The sequence below is a fragment of the Typha angustifolia genome, chromosome 15 (assembly GCF_048772165.1).
Source record: "Typha angustifolia cultivar Huaian chromosome 15, ASM4877216v1, whole genome shotgun sequence".
In the NCBI taxonomy this organism is placed as follows: Eukaryota; Viridiplantae; Streptophyta; class Magnoliopsida; order Poales; family Typhaceae; genus Typha; species Typha angustifolia.
In genome coordinates this window covers 14052870-14063064 of record NC_133253.1, presented here as the reverse complement: position 1 = coordinate 14063064, position 10195 = coordinate 14052870, and the positions used below count along the sequence as shown (strand labels likewise).

The 10195-nt window shown below is 43.7% G+C and overlaps 1 long non-coding RNA gene across 1 annotated transcript; it reads right to left on the bottom strand.

Moving 5' to 3' along the window:
* On the bottom strand, positions 1–1740 carry LOC140779420 (uncharacterized). Its single transcript, XR_012107340.1, has 3 exons — positions 1157–1740; positions 479–580; positions 1–370 (listed from the first exon to the last, which is right to left on the bottom strand). It is a non-coding gene; the product is annotated as an uncharacterized lncRNA (long non-coding RNA).
* Positions 1741–10195: the final 8455 nt, after the last annotated feature.

Sequence of the window (10195 nt, the reverse complement as noted above, 5' to 3'; positions counted from 1 at the left end):
ATAATATAAATCTTTCTTATAATCATATGAATGACGAACTTAATGCAAAGCATCTTGCTTCAAAACATTAATAGCTACTGCATTGCTTCAATGGAGCACATTAACTCAGGAACTGGATTATTAAGCCCTAGAAAAAATAGATTGAAGAGACGTAAAGCTCGAGCTTACCCTATTTTTGAATGACGAAAGCAATCAACAATGCGATCACAGGTGGTAGTGTTGGTGGCTGCTTGCTAGGGTTTGAGTGGAACGAGAGCAGCAGTGAGATGCAAGGGTTTATAGGAATCAAGAGAGTGTGGGTAACAGATTCAAAAGTTCAGAGCATGATGGTGCAATCTTTTGAAGCGGGATTCCGGTACTAGAGCAGACCCTAGATTATTACAAGTTTGGAATAACATAATTAGTAAGAACTTAGCAAAATATAATGAATAACTAGAAATTTTTTTGACAATGTACATAACATGAGACAAGGATTTACTCAATCACCAACCAACGCATAACTGCTGGATCCCCATCGCTTATTGAAGCAGTTTGCACTTCAACCATATACTTTCTCTGTTGATCGGATGAATGCTCATCTCTGCTAAGTATCAAAGAATGTTACTAAAGCAAAATTGATATGTTACGTAGAAGTTAGAAAAGCCCAAATAGAACAACAAATTCAGAAGAACAAATATTAATCAGGAAGTGACCCTCTTTCGTATCCTCAAAACAATAGAATGCAATAGATTTGGAATTTCAGTTTCTCCAAATCTACTGTTTGGACCCATTGAGTAATTAGATTTCAATGGATTTCAATATACGTACTCATATCCGATGTAGGTCAGATTTGGATGAAATTTCATTTGCCAAGTTAATTTCTCCAAATTTCAAAACTAACTAATTTGGTTACATTCTTATTCACTGCATGAAATAGGGAAAATGAACATAACAAAATGAATGGCTCCCTAGTTCAAAATAACAAGATTAGATAAATTTCTTTCAATTTCATTATTTTCCATACAGCATAATTCATTTCCAAATAAAATTAATCGAATTCCATCTAGAAATGGTTCCAAACCTATGCTAAGACTATAAGTCAGATAGCTACACAAATAAGCAAACGAATACAGATAATTAGCAATAACTGGATGAAATGAGAGAGATCACAACTTGCCTTGCGATTGACAACAAAGATATTTGTCAAATTGACTTCAAGAATTCGATCCCCATCATACATCAATAAGATTCCCATCGCCAAAGGCGGCCTCATCTTTTCCAAACCCTTACTCATCCTATTATCAAGTAATAATAAAAATGGGAAGAAAATAGATTTAAATACTTCACTATCACAGCATTCCTCCCTCATCCAGCCAACGCCATGCGTGCTTTGCCGAGTCCAAAGTCCAAACATTGGCAATAAGCGGAACCCTACATGAAGGTGTACATCAATCCCTTCGAACTAGAGTAGTGATGGTCAACTTGTCCTCCGTCTCTGTGATCTGTCGCTTCGCGAGCACCAACTCCAAGCCGGTCTATAAGGAGACATTGGCCAACGGTTCAATAATCTCCGGTCCGTAAGGAGACATTGACCGACGGCTCAGCAGTTGGAGAAAACTCGGCTCGACCCAAGCAGATCGAACGAGAAGCTCTGATGGGATAATTCAACTCATATTTAAATCTATATTTTTAAATAAAATAAATTTAGATATTAGATAGATAGTAAAATTTAAAATTATATTATAACTAAATAGATATAAATACAGATCAAATTTTAATCGAATACAAACTTATCTTCATGAAGCACAAGTATAAATAAACTTACATAAATACAAATAATTTTATACGCTGCTGTGAATCAAGGAATATACACATATATATATTCTTGTAGATAATATTTAATACCAAAGTTCAACTCAATTCATCCTATCTATAGAGTACAATACATGCCTAATCCAGTATAATTATAAAGAGACCAAATTCATATTTACAGTTGCCTACTCAATTTCCTGCAGGATCAATATTACAAAAGAGAAAACTTAGAAAATCAATAACATATCAAATTTCATTGAAAAAAGGAGTCAGACCATCGTAGTTAAAAAAATGATTTTTTGTCCCTAAGATGATTATTAACGGACAGCCCAAAGTGTTTGTTCCTTTTACTCAAGGAACAACCGAAGCACCTTCAACTATTAAAAACAAAAAACAAGAAAGAAAAACGAGATGGGTACATTCGAAATTTATTGGGCAATACGACAAGTACAAGAAAGGCAGATACAAGAACTCCGAGGGAGTGAACGTGAGAGAAAAAGCCCACTGGATTGGAGGTGAACTAGGGGAATTCGAGCACGAGAGAGAGGAAGCAGCAAGTGGGAGATGGATTTCGCCGCGGCGAAGCGTAGAAGAGAGCGAGAAGTTGTCGGAACAGAAAGCAGAAGCTGGAATGCTCAGGCCATGGAAAACAAAAGGCGCCTCTATTTTTTGTCTTATCCTCCCACAACCATGGAAGGGAACGCACTCTGGCGAAACTTTCTATCTTGTAATATACGGACGGGGTAGCCATTGGTGAAGAGGGAGAAAGGTGGAGGCGACGGGTGAAGATGGAGAGATATGGAAATGTAGGTTTTGAGAGTGATGGAGGCGGTGGATGAAGAGGGACTGAGGAAGAGATGGAGAGATGGGTTAACGGGCGGGTAGAATTTATTATTTACAACTCCGTTCAACTTCACCAATATTTTTTGTTTCTTATTCTAAAATATAATTATTTATTCTTTAAAGACAATTAAATATTATGATAACCTTATTCTAGAATACAGATATTATTTATCAACACGAACTAACCCAATTATTTACTATTGATATGTACCCATCAACATATTTTATATTAAATCAAATAATATTTATAATAGTTTATAAAAAATAATATTCTTTTCATCTTTTCTTTTACTTTACATCATATTAAATATAATTATTATATTTTTATTTTAAAATATAAATAAATATAATTATTATTATTCTTAAAATAAAATAAAACCACTATTTGAGAATAAAAAAGAAGAATATTTATTTTAGAATTAGCATTAATCTTAAAGTAAACGATGAAATTTTGTATTGCATGTTGGTCAAAGAATATTATTCTTTGTTTGTAGTTCTATTCAAATTATCTTTTAAAAATGTTATTCGTATCTAACTTAGCCGGATATAATTATGAATGTCAATTACATAATTATCAAGATATATAAATTATGAGATTAAATAAATTAATATTTAAAATAATATAATTATTTCAGAGCTATAAGACTGAAAATAACTTAAATAAAGAAGAGTCATCTCTCAGCCAAGTCAATATGATTAGCTATACATAATAGCTTCTTCTTTCTTTTTGATATTCTTTTCTGTTTCCTTTTTCTCTCCCTCTTTTTTCCTTTTTCTTTTTTCCTCTTTTTGGTATCTTTTAGGAGTTCTTTAGGATTTTTTTATGATATATTTTTCAATGCCTCTATCTTTTTTTTTTTTTTGAAATTAAGTAACTTCATTCAGCTAGCCTGACTCGAGTTAGCTAGCTAACCCGGGTTTTCCTTACCCAAAATGGTACATAGGTCTGAGGGAACCGGGTCTGCCGGACCCAAAATTACAATGGACCCAGCCACCTTCCCACGATTGGTTGCCCAGTCCGCCACTCTATTCGCCTCTCTATAGACATTTGATACTTTCCACTCTCTACATTCTCTCAGCAAACTTTTGTATTCATCTACCATATTCTTAATGCACCACGGAGGGCTCATCTCACTTCGAAGGATATCGGTGAGCTCCCGGGAGTCTGTCTCGAGGGACAGCTGACACTCTTTGCCCACCATCCGGAGATCAAACCTCGCCGCCCATGCTTTCGCGTATAAGGCTGACTTATTAGGACACGGCTCCCACGCGAGCTGCAGCACCTTGCCATCTTCGTCCTGCAACACCATACCGACACCCCCTTGATAGTGCCCTGCATCATAGCACCCATCTGTATTGAGCTTTACCCGGCCCGTATCTAGGGCTTCCCATTTGGCCTGCCCTCTTGTCGTAGCTTCCTTGGATGCCTTCTCGCTCTTGGCATATTCTTTGGCCATAGCCAGCGCCTTCCAAGTGATTATCCTCGGGCTTAATCTTCCTCCACTGAAAGTCACTGTGTTTCTTTGTTTCCAAATCAGCCACAGTGTCGAGGCAATAATGGCCTTAACTTCTGCGTCTTTCTTAGGGTCTGCATGCCAAGTAGAGGTCAGCCAGTTCTCATCCACTTGATGCTCCAACCTCCTTATGCAGTTTTGGAGCTCGGCCCAGCACTCGAGACAGTATCTACACGTGAAGAAAAGATGGGTGATAGACTCTTCATGAAGCTCACAAAGCACACAGCACCCCGTGTCTCAGGCCAAACCCTCCGAGAAGAACTTTTGTGGGGAGCCGTCTCCACAAGAGCTTCCACATGAAGGTACGCACTCTAGGCGCTACCTGGAGTTTCCACAACAGCTTCCAACCCAGCCAGTTGTCCTCCGCTGCTGGCTGAGGAAGGAGTAAATAGACTTCACTATTGGCATGCCTTGCGGATGAGGCCACCATATCCACAGATCAGCTGAGGTAGGGCTCCCGGCTTGGAATGTCAAGATGTCGAAGGCCATCTCTTCTCCTGCCTCACTAACAATCCGACGTTCGTCCCACCTCTGCCGGTCAAGCAGCTCCTTTACCTTTACAATCTCATCTAGTAGGCGTACAATCATTATCCTAGGTTGTCTGCTCCACGGAACTGGTGAAAGCCAAGGTTCTGCCACCGCACTGGTCGTGCAGCCGTTGCCAATCAATTTCCTGAGGCCAAGCTTCAGAATTCTCACCACGCCATTGATCGTCCTCCATAGCTAGGAGACGTTCTGCCCTTCAAAGCGGGTCCATGGGTTCAGTGGTCCGTACTTAGCTATAAGCAAGTTGACCCATGGTACCTCCTCCTGGTTCAACACCTTTAGCGCCAACTTTCCTATGTGCGCAGTTCGAGCTCGTCGGAGATCTCTAATCGCCAAGCCACCCTCAACTTTTGGTCTGCTAACCGTCTCCCAGCTTACTAGGTGCATTCCACGACCATTTGATTTGTCCCAAAGAAATGATCTGGCTTTCTTGGTTATAGTCTACAAGACCGAATTTGGTATCCAGGTGCTCCCGAGCCAGTACGCCAGAATTGCTAAGAGAGTGGCATTGATGAGAGTACTTCAACCAGCCGTAGATAGCACACCTCTCTTCCAGCTCGTCAGCTTCTTGTCCACTCGATCTACTAAAGATTGGTGCTCCCTGACCTTCACACGTTTTTTCGAGATGATCACCCCAAGGTAAATGAAAGGTAGCGCCGCAATCTGAAGACCAAGGCTACCGCTTAGTTCAGCTTGCTGCACTGTTGGCATCCAGGTCGGTAGGTACAGAGCGGACTTTTGAAAGTTCACTCTCTGGTTGGACAGGACCTCGTAGCAGCTAAGGCATTCCAGGATGCAGTTCACGTTGGCCCGCGAAGCTTGAGCAGTTATCAAGAGGTCATTAGCAAACAGAAGGTGGGAGATCTGCACCTCACCGGCCTTAAACGCTAGCAGCTCACCATTACTCACCTTCCAGTTGATTAATCCGGACAGTATCTGGGACACCAAGATGAATAGGTAGGGAGATAAGGGATCCCCTTGCTTGAGCCCCCTTTGCGGACGGATCCATTCTGACGGCTTGCCGTTGATCATGATAGCGTACCTAGGCGATGAAATACAGGCCCATATCCACTTTTGCCATGATGCTGGGAAGCCCATACGCGAGAGGGTGCCCATGACAGCCTCCCAGCTCACCCTGTCGTAAGTCTTTTCCATATCTAGCTTAGCCATCATCACTGGTGGGGATAGCCTATCCGAGCACATTGAGTGCGCCACTTCTTGTGCCACAATGCCTGCTCCGGCCCTACCAGAGATGGTAACACCGGCTTAAGACAATCGATGAGTATTCTGACGATAACCTTGTAGGCAACATTACATAGAGATATCGGTCTGTACTCTTGAACCCGGGTGGGATAATCTTTTTTAAGGATGAGAGTGATGAAGGTCTGCCCCCAATTGTTGGGGAGAGAGGCGTATGTGAAGAAGTGATTCACAGCCTTAAGCAGGCTTTCACCCATGTCTTCCCAAAACTGGATGTACACCTTTGCATGCAAGCCATCTCGCTCCGGTGCTTTCCCGCGAGGAAGACTCCACAATGCAGCCTTTATCTCTTCTCGAGACATAGGAACATCTAGCTGCTGGGCATCTTCCAAGGGCAGCTGCGGTAGGTTTGGCCAATCTCCTTCAAAGGGAGAGATGTTGGCCTCCGATGCCCACAGGTCCTTATAGAAGTCTAAGAACAGCCTGCCGACTCCCTCCGACTCTTGCACTCAGTTGCCATTAGAGTCAAAAACACTAGGGATCCGGTTGCATTGCCTCCTGATTGTTGTCGAGAGCTAGAAATACTTTGTGTTTCTGTCTCCTTCATTTACCCAGCGCAGTCGCGACCTCTGCAGCCATTTTTGGTTTAGCTGCCTGCTTAGAGCAGCTTTCTGGTTGTAGAGACTTCTTAGCAAGGGGAGGTCCTCCTCACCTAATCGACTTTTAACATCTCGCCCCTCCATCTCCATGAATTTTTCACAGGTGCACTTAAGAAGTAGTTCCAGGTTACCCACTTCATGTTTAGCCCATCTTCTAAGCTCTCCTTGAAGTCTACTGACCTTATGCATGAAGTCCTGCATGGGGTTGGCTCTACCCTCTTGTCTCCGAATCCGCTCGACGACGCTCCCACAGCTTTCATATTCTAACCAAATCATCTCAAACCGAAATGGATGTTGTACTCTTTCACTGTTAATCTGCACTGTGAGGAGCAAGGGTGCGTGATCAGAAGCAAATATGTCCAGGTGGAACACCTTGCAGTGAGGGTGGTCCCCCACCCATCGAGAGTTTGCTAGCATCCGGTCAAGCCGGACCCAGATATGGTTGGCCCCAACCTGGTTGTTGCACCAGGTGAACGGAACCCCCACGTAGCCAAGGCCGCATAATCCGGTGTTCTCAACAAAGGCTTTGAAAGCCTTACACTTAGGGCCCAGCTCCACTCCACCTTCGCTTTTCTTCTCATGTACTGAAGTATAAGTGTTAAAGTCCCCTCCAATGATCCACAGCACATCAATGCCCCTCAAGGTTGATAGTTCCTCCCACAGTTCACCTTGGGCTTGAAGATTGTTGCTCGCATACACCGTTGTCCACATCCACGTCCAACACTTCCTACCGGTGATCACCGGATGGACCGCATAACAGGACATCGCCACTGCATCCACCCAACCTACCTCCATTTTCCACAACACCATAATGCCTCCAGACACTCCTAGCACCGGTATTGCGAACCAGCTCCAGCAGCGCCCTAAGGCTCTTGCCACCATTTTGGCTCCACCCTAGCTTATGTGGGTTTCTAACAAAATCAGCATATCAAGATTATGCTCTCTATTCATATCTCTACATCTATCAAGTGCTTCTTTTTTAAGAGCACCTCTGTAGTTCCACCTAATGGCTTTAAACATTGGATTGATGGTTGATGAGGAGGGGGTTCCGGCTAGGCCTGTCTCCCCCGTTTGGTTGCCCCGGGCTGACCTTCCCCCGAGCTCTCCCCTGTGAACACCAGTGGTCTGTCCATGCCCCTAGCTCCAACCTCCACAATCGCTAGGTGCGAATCTTCGACCTCTAACTCCATTGCCTCGGGGCCCTCCTGGCTTAGCTCATGGCAGAGGGCCTGCTTCAGGTTAACCACCACGGTAGTGTGGAGGTCTGGTGTCCCCTCCATCTTCTCCGCCTCCGGCCTGACCTGGATTGAAGCCATCCACTTTTGCATGATCTCTTTGGAAAACTTGCCAGCTTGTATGGCTCCGTTGCTTTTGTGATGTATGGTTTTAACGTAAGGTGATCGGTGGGTACGTAGGCCGCCGGACCCCAGCTTGATGGACATGCCATTAATGTTAGCTATCCCGAGGTTTTGCATGTGGATATTGTCCTCCATATCACTACGCATCCCTGTTACGACAGGTGGCTCAGATAATGGGTGACTAGGCGATACGGTCTGTGGGGCGAGATTTGGTGTGAGATCCTCCGTACGCATTTGTTGCTGGTCAGACACCGACTTGACCTTCGAACAGGACCCTATGCTGATCCCTATTGACGGTGTGTTGCTGTGCACACTATTGTCCATTATACCCTTTCCTTTGTCTCTTGTGTATGTATCCCCGGCCTCACTCCTGCCAGGCTCCTTCTCCTTCGATTGCTGATATTGCTTAGGAACCTTCGAGATCTGGCACACCTGAGATCTTCTCGGCCTCTGATCCTTTTCCTCTCTTATTTTGGGAAAGTTTGCGCTCTTAGTTGGTCATGCAGGTTGCCTCATGCCCCAATTAGCTTTCCAACTCTGTTTGGTCGTACCACGTAGGGGCTCCATGCTAGCTGGTTGCATGCATGGCCCTACACCATCTCACCTCCACGAAGCACCCCCATTACCTCTCAGACTATCACCTGTAAAGCTATTTCCTTTTCTAGCTTGGCGTTGAACTGTGAACCAAGGCCCGTACACCGAGCCTGGCTCCACCGGCTCATACTCCCGTTCCGTTTGGTCACCACCTTGTTCCGGCGCCATCTCATGTTCCACCCCTGTGCACCCTGCACCATTTTCGGTACTTGAGGCTGACGGGCAACCCTCCGCTTTATGGCCAATCATCCCGCAGAGGTAGCAAAATTTTGGTATGCTTTCATAGATCACGGTTTGCTCGAGCTGATCCTCCTTTGGGCATAGCTAGACAATCGTCTTCAGCGGCTATCGGAGATCCACCTCAATACATACTCTACCGAACCGGCTACGTGAGTGGTCAAGTGTCGTTTCATCAATTCGGAGAGGCTTTCCGAAGTAGGTAGCTACTTGGACCAATGCTTCCAGTTCCTAGTATTCCTTTGGGAGGTTATGGAGCTGGATCCACACCGGGGCCGTAGTAAAGGCTTCCATTGATGGCCGAAAATTATTCCTCCATGGAATCAAGTTCAGCACCTTGCCCAGTATGGTCCAAGGGCCATTCGTCAATCCATAGGTGAGGTCCTCCTGCCTCTCGAACCGGAAGGCATAGAAGCCTTCCTGCATGTCTGAGACCGAGAAACCCTCTATACCGTTCCATAACTTTGCTAGTATGGCCTTCAGCCACATTAGGGGTATACCCTTCCCCAAGAACCTCTTGAAGAGTGTGAGTTTCCATCTTGCTTTGCAGCGCTCCAGTGTCTCGGGGTCGATCACCACTGAATCCTTAAGTTGTGACCGGATTTTTGCCATCACCTCCGCAGGGATGGGTCTCACCATCAAGCTAGGCGGGGGCTGCCAACCTGCTACAGTAGACACCCATGATCGGCCTTGAGCATTGGTTTTGGCACTTCTAGGAGCATCTGTCCTGGCGTGACCGGACTTAGACGAGGAAGCTCGACGCTTCAGAACGTCTTCACCCTCGTCCCCTATCTCTCTAGTAGTCAATGCCTCTATCCCTCTACATAGAGGAAATTTCTTGAAAAATATTGTCATGGGATTTGTCTCAATGTGGGCTATAGGAATGCAATGCAACTGGTTGGATGGGCGAGTATTGTCTCGCAAGCATGTAATTAAAATTTAAGGACAGATTTAATGGAAGATAAGAAGATGATAAACTCATACACATAACCAATAAAAAGACAATTTCTATTTTAAAGTATAGTAAGTATCAAAGTAAAGAGAATAAGTGATGTGCTAAATAAGAGACATATACCTTCTTTTAGGTAAATATTTGAAAAAAAAAACCCCCCACATTTATTTATAATATAGACAAAAGAAGCTCATAACGCCAAAAGTCATAATAAGTCTCAAAATACAAGTGCCCACATTGAGGCCACTAGCTATTAGCTTAATTTACAAGAATAAATAATTAAGAGAAATATAGGACAATTCTTTGCCAACTCCTCTACGAATTCTGGCTCATTTACTAATCTAAAATTATTTTATAAAAAAATATTGAACATAAAGCCCAGCAAGTATTCACTTCTACAGTCTAAAAGTAGTGAAAAAAGATACAATAATAGGTAAAATAAATATGCGCATCATGATGACAATCAATGTAACAGCATCACATACTCATTAGGTTCACATA